The sequence below is a fragment of the Papilio polytes genome, unplaced genomic scaffold (genome assembly GCF_000836215.1).
Source record: "Papilio polytes unplaced genomic scaffold, Ppol_1.0 DF822400.1, whole genome shotgun sequence".
Lineage (NCBI taxonomy): Eukaryota > Metazoa > Arthropoda > Insecta > Lepidoptera > Papilionidae > Papilio > Papilio polytes.
The window spans coordinates 974425-981847 of NW_013526804.1; the positions used below are offsets into that span (position 1 = coordinate 974425).

General features: G+C 34.9%; 2 non-coding genes across 2 annotated transcripts; both read left to right on the plus strand.

Annotated features, from left to right (window-relative positions):
* The first annotated feature begins 1098 nt into the window (after window positions 1-1098).
* Window positions 1099-1171, plus strand: Trnak-cuu. The gene has a single exon. It is a non-coding gene; the product is annotated as a tRNA-Lys (tRNA).
* A 5687-nt stretch (window positions 1172-6858) lies between these two features.
* On the plus strand, window positions 6859-6931 carry Trnak-cuu. The gene has a single exon. It is a non-coding gene; the product is annotated as a tRNA-Lys (tRNA).
* Window positions 6932-7423: the final 492 nt, after the last annotated feature.

Genomic DNA, 7423 nt, shown 5'->3' on the forward strand with positions numbered 1-7423 from the left:
ATTGCATTCAATAATATTATCCAATATGTATAAAAAATATCTAACCGTCCGTTTTATATACATAAAGCTAACCTAAATTACATCTTAATACGTTATCTGTATAAACATCAAACTTTGAAAATGTGAAAATAAATCTGAACGCGTCCATTCGAAAGCGGAAATGACGTAGTTACAATTTCGCGTACACTCGGATTTTGAACTCACATCTTGCATTGCCGACCTACATACATGATAGAGAATATAAACAAATACTTTTATATGTAAAAGTAACTTCTACACTCTCTCTACAAGAAGCATAATCCTAAAATTATAGGATATACACATAATAAAATTTAAGTATTAATAGAAAACATAGGAATCTAATTTCAATTAATTTCCCCAGTGACCTGTCTCTTGGCTAATGAAATCTTTTCAACCCTTCAACGTGAACAAATATAAAGAAATGACGTCACATCGGGTCTTCACGGACACGTTCAAACTTCGAACGATGACGGCACGAAATCCGATGTCAAAATGTTGTGGTTCGGCTTTGTAAAGGTCTATTCAGACGTTTTTGAAAAGGACGCTTCGTGAGTTTGGTGAAATAACGAGGTCAAGGCATTTTTTTGTATGACCCAGGCCGATAACTTTGCTTCTTGTGTTATAGAAAGATTCTATAGTAAAATGAATACGTAAAATTAATTACCTAATTACTAAGGGAGTAGTTAGTATTGATTTAACATGACGGTTTTTGTGTAACCTATTTTTATGCAAAGTTTATTTTTAACGCTGGGTGTTTTGTCGTTTACGGGTATATTCAGCTTATAGCTTATAGTAGATAATCCCAAGCAAATATCCCGTGCTCGGTTCACACGAAATTGTAGCGTAGCAATTTCCGGTGCAAAATGACCAGGAAGCGATTGCGATCACGGATTAATATCATGTTTGTTTTTGCATGAAAAGCAGGTCATGTTTTTCATATGGTTGCATAAATGTGCAAATACTTTCTGCCAAAGTCATCTACTATGCAAATCATTGGTACTTTTTAGGTTATGTATGGAGGTTAAATTAAAGTCTTTAGGGATGTATGTAATTTTAAATTTGCAAAATGGTTTCACAGCCCGGCTAGCTCAGTCGGTAGAGCATGAGACTCTTAATCTCAGGGTCGTGGGTTCGAGCCCCACGTTGGGCGCGTCTATTTTTTAATTTACGATTTTTTTATAAAATTTTGAAATTCCCATTAGACAAACTTACTGTTGGTAGATTAATCTGTAATGGTCTCTTTTAAAACTAAATTAACAATGTCTATAATAGAGTTACAGATTGAAAATAAATAATTTAACTAGATGATAATGAAATGAATATGTTTTTCCCTTATTTCATATATATTTTTAAAAAATTCAATACACTTCCGTGATATAATTCTTGTATTCATAATGCATCTATTCATACGAGGAAAATCCTAGAATTAATGATGTCACATTTCTAAACGTAACGTCTGTGCGTCTATTGAAATTTTATTAAGATATTTTATTTTAAATTCCAGTAACAGTAGTAACTTCAGAATAACGATTGTTACTAGCGAAAGTTGAATTGTAATTTTTTAAAATCAATTACATTCATAAACTGTCTCTTCTCAACCTATTGAGTTTTAAATGACGTTTGATAATTTTTTGTATAGTCTGTGGCTGGTTAATGAGACGGCATTTTTACATTGGTTAGCGAAATCCGGCTATTTTTGAATTATTCGTTTTTTAGAATACTAGTTTTTATCCGCGACTTGATCTGCGCGTAATTAAAAAAAACGTAGATATGCCTATGTGTTCTTCCAGAATGTGATCTACATCTATGCCAAATTTCATCTCATCATTTCATACGTTAAGCAGTTTAGGCTTCAAACTCTAACAAACATCCATCTATCCAAACTTTCGCATTTGTAATGTTAGTAAAATTATGTAGATAGTTTTAAATTCACATTCAAAGGAATTAAATGTAGCATTTATTTATATATACTAGTAATATAAAGAGGAAAGATTTGTATTTTTGTATGTATTCGATCCACGTAAAAACTACTAGGCCGATATCAAAAATTCTTTCACCATTGACAAGAGAGTGTGTGAAGTGTGTGAAACACAGGCTATGTTTTTTTCTTATTTTTAATTTCACGCGGGCGAAGACGCAAGCAACAGCTAATTTAAGTAATACGAGTTAATTGTCCTTTCAATATTCGACCGTACCCGGGTCAGCTTAGTTTGTCGGACTATAAATACATTTTCTATATTAATTTCAAATGATTCGTATAATTAAATGTTCATTTAATTTTTGCAATGTTCCGTGTAACTAAGTTGTCGCTATGAAATAAGATTAAGCGACAAAAGTTATGTTAAGTTAACATAATGTTATTTCGTTTAATCCACACGGTTATATTACTCCTTGTAATTAAACGTGAGTTTTATCTACATATACTAGTTACTATAAAGAGGAAAGATCTTTATTTTTGTATGTATTGAAATAACTCAAAAACTACTGGGCCGATTTTAAAAAATTCTTACACCGTTAGGAAGGTAATATGTGTGTAATATAGACTATATTTTAAAATTCACGAGAACGAAGTCGCGAGCAATTATTTATTGAATTGTAACTTTTTGAGGGAACATTAAGAAAGATATTCTGCTTCTGGGACTCAGGATTGTATGGTTTTACCCACTAAAATCCCCTCGATGGCTATTTTCAACTATGAAGGGTGGGTTTTCTAGATCTCTGGTGCTGATCGGTGCCCTACTGCACTTAGCTAGTGCACTTTAACAGTGGTAGAACCCATTTTAACATCTTCGCACATATGAGCCGGCTCGCTCGGTGTAATACCACGACCACACAGAAAATAGGCGTGAAGTGGAAGCAAAACTTACAAGTAGAGAAAAGGCTCCCTTTTCAGTTACGGCAATATAGACCACACGATGGTACCATTTTCCCGGGATTATATAGTGTTAGGCAATTAAATTATAGAAACAATTGCACAACTATTAAAAAAAAACGTTTAAAGATAATAACTATTTTGATTTATGTTTTAGATTTAAATTGTCAACGAAGAATCATTAACGGTCAAAAATTGGAAAATCTAAAGAGTTATTTGGTATGATGTTATTTTGTTTTTTTTTCCTTAATCTACTTGTCTCCCTAAAAATTAATAGCAGTTTAGATCAGTGATTTGTAATTGAAACCGAATTGATGTTTTTGACGGCTACGATTTTTTTTAAGTTAAAAAAGTGCGACGCCTACAAACCACGGGCGTGGTTTGGCGGGAATGTGTTATGTAACTTTATTGTTATATTTTGGAAATTAAGAAGTAAAAAAAACCATATAGGCATTACTAGACGGGTTGATAATGTAAGATTAAGATACGAAATTACTATATTAGAGGAAGTTTGAGAGTAACCTCAATGGTAGAGAAGGTATGGAGTAAAGAGGGATGACTCCCATGTAACAAGGAGAACGTTAGTTATGAGTGTGGTACACCGATAGAGGTAGACATAGAAAGAGATGGATTGCGTGAAAGGTGACATGATCAATAAGGGAGTGATGATTGAGATGACGTATGATTGAGTTATGTGGAGGACAAAAACCTATTTGATGAAAAATCTAGTAACATAACCAATTTGATAAACATTTTAGGTATATTTCATACATTCGGATCATTCTCAAAATCGTTACGACGGCTGGACTTGCGCGGGCGCTCTCGTACATGCACTATTTATAGTGACAGCCGCAGCTTGTTTAGAGGATGTTGAAAATCTATACGCTATGGCCGGATATGCGAAATTGATACCATACGAACACCTTCATAATGACCAATGTACTACTCATGCGAAAACGGGGAAAAACAAAGTTATCTCTACTTGTATACCGAAGTGTAAGTTTTCATAGATTGCAATAATCTTAGTAATATAATCGTAGCTTTAACGGCTTAACGGATCTCGATAAATTGGCGTAGACATAGAGGATAGTCTTGATGAACACATAGGTTACTCACTTTTGTTGTTTTTCTTTATTCCTCTCGGACGGACTCGTGGGCTAAAGCTGGTCATCATATCACATCATATAAATATTATAAATACGAAAGTTACATTGGATGGATGGATGTTTGTTAGAGTTTGTAGCCTTAACGGCTGAACGGATTTCGATGAAATTTGGTACAGATGTAGATGATAGTCTGAAAGAACACATAGGCCACTCACTTTTGTTATTTTATTTATTCTCGGACGGAGTCGCGGGCTTAAGCCCGAATAAATAACTTAAGGAAACTTAAATAACTTAAAGAATAAATAACTTAAATAATATAGCTTAAGCTGGTACTTTAAAAAAATGGTATTAGTTTGTCTTATAAAAATTAATATAAATAAAAAATAGTTTAGATGGATGGATGTTTTTTTAGAGATTGTAACTATTTTTTTTAATTCCACGCGGACGGAGTCGCGGGTGTGAGCTAGTACTTTTACAAAAGTAGGATAAGTTTTTATAATATTTTATTATTGTATAGCTTATGAACTCGACTACGCTAATGTTGAAAAGTGGACGTCGATTGATATTGGAGTTGCGCAAGTTGAAAATCGATTCAAGCATTCTGAGTTATATGAAAAATATTGCACACACAAACCGTTGAGGGTACCAATCAGTTTTAACCCTGCGTATCAATCACCGGGTTTGGACGCAATTGTTATGGGCTGGGGACACCTCGACAATTGGAGGACGGTAAGAATGATTAAATTAATTTTGTTTAACGACTTTCCAAAAGGAGGTACACACACCTTTGACTAAACTATCGCACAGTGTGGTGCGATTTTCGATTGTTTCGCAGTCAATTCAACTGTTTAGTTGCACAACTAAAAATCGAGTAGTGTGCACACCTCCATTTAAAGTCATAACAGTCAAAGCGTGACTAAACAGTTGTTACTTAGATTAGTTTCAGGTGTGCGTACTCTTAATTTTAATTAATTAATAAATTTAATTCAACGAAACATCTAACTGTAATTGAATTTCGACCAATTAGTGAATATTAGTTATAACGACCATAGCAGGAGTGAAATGGAATTAAAAATGTTGCGTTTAGTTGACTAGCTAATGTTCGTAATTTCGTCCGCGTGAAATTAAGAATGTAACCTATGTTACTCACAGATAAATTGAAGTGAAAGAATTTTTAAAATCGGCCCAGTAGTTTTTGAGTTATATGAATACGCACAAAAAACAGTGGTAGTGCACGATTTAACATCTTAGCACGAATGGGCCGGGAAGGCACGCCCGGTGTAATACCACGACTACACAGTAGACAGGCGTAAATTGGAAGCAATTCCGTGTTTCGTCTGATGAGTGTGGTGCCGGAGGCCTAATTTAAGTCCCTTTCTCTTTACCACCCTTTTCTTATAAGGAGAGGATGGGAAGGGAAAGTGGAGGAGATGCATAGGAGGGGGAAATATCCTCTTTGCCTGCGTCTCCTCCTCCGTCGGATAAGGGTAGGCAACGCATCTTTAATAGCGGATGTCTATGGGCAGCGGTCGCTTCGCCATTTTGGCAGATTCAGGTGGCAGCTTGCTCGTTTGCCACCTTATGATATGAAAAAAAAAATCAAAAATACAAATCTTTCCTCTTTACAATATTAGTATAGATTAAGCGTAAACGGCTTCAAATATTTATAGCCAGGTGACGAAAAAAGTTACATTCAAGAATATGCGCGATTCGCATCAGTTCGTATAATGAACAAAAAGAAATGCAAAGAGTATTACAAAGATTATCCGGAGCTACAAAAGTCCATAGACAAGTACATGATATGCACTATGGAGAGAGGGCGTGTTGACGATGGTGGCGTCGTCAATAGGACTCTTCCTGAATTAACAGAGCAATGCGCAGATGTAAGTATGTAATTTTTTATAATAAGACAATGTTTTAAAGTCAAACTTTTTTAAGACTATAGGTTCTCAAATTGTGTTTCTTTATTCCCCTTTCAAAGTTTTTCTGTTTCGATGGACATCTTGGATGGATGGATGGACAATTCGAATTAGATTTTGGCAGTAACAAGGCATCATGACATGAGCAGAATGTCACTTCTTGTTTGAACCCAGATTTTTCGTGAACATCATTTACTACTCGTGGGATTCCAAATTCGTTTCCAGCTATCGTAGAGGTAGAGGTAGAAAGGGATGGATGGATTGTGTGAAAGGTGATATGATCAAAAAGGGAGTGATGACTGAGATGACGTATGATAGAGTTATTTGGAGGACAAAAACAAGTCGCGACGACCCTTCGGTAGTACGATAAGGATGAGGATGATGATGTAGGCCCCAGCTGGGTCTCCTGAACACGCCATGGATATGGCATAGAATTGTATTTTATAAATTAGAATTTGTTTAAACTATATTTTGATTTATAAAAAAAAGTAACATTGTTATAGAATGACGGTCAGAATTGTCGAAGAAATTTCGAGGAAACTACACATTGGAATATTTCAAGCGTAAACGGGCGAAGACAAGGAATTTGTCAAGTAAGTATAGTTTACTCGCCATTGCTCGCGACTTTGACGGCGTCGAATTTAAAAAAAAGTGGAAAACCGATGTTACTCAGTGGTTACGTAGCTTTACAATGGTCCAAGTATTTTTAAATCGACCCAGTAGTTTTTGAGTTATTCAATAGATACAAAAATGCAAATCTTTTTTGTTTATAATATTAGTACCTATAGATAACTTTTTTTTTAAATAACAAGTAGCAAACGAGCGGCGGCAACACCGAGGTGATTGACGACGTCAAATAAAGAACCAAAAAGAACATATTGTTATTTTTTTCCAAAGATGTGACTGGGATATGAGGATAAAAAAAACAGTTTGTGTCACAGCCCGGCTAGCTCAGTCGGTAGAGCATGAGACTCTTAATCTCAGGGTCGTGGGTTCGAGCCCCACGTTGGGCGACAACTTTTTGTTTATAAATTAGTTTTATCTTTTACATTTTTTTTAATAATTAATTAACTTGTACATAGAATGACCACGGTGCACCGCTGATTACATGGATTGGTGGTAAGGAGCATCTCATTGGCATTGGGTCCGTGTTTCGAGTTAATCAACATGGAAAATGCGCGGGGCCGTATCTATTCACAAGTACATATTGCAACGGATTTTTTTTGAACTGCGTACTTGAAGAATATTTGTACAGGTAATACATGTTTACACTTTATCCTACAACTTTATACATTAGAAACACTATCCTTAGTTGATCACTATCTTAAATGATAACTCCACATTCTAATTGTACCAGAGATAAACCAATTAATTTTATAATAACAAAACGCATCATTCCACCATTCAATGACAACTGTCAACTGTCATTCGATCGTCATATTGACATGTATCATGCGATGCACTTTCAGCCAGTACTCAAAATTATTAGTTGCCAGTTACTTTAA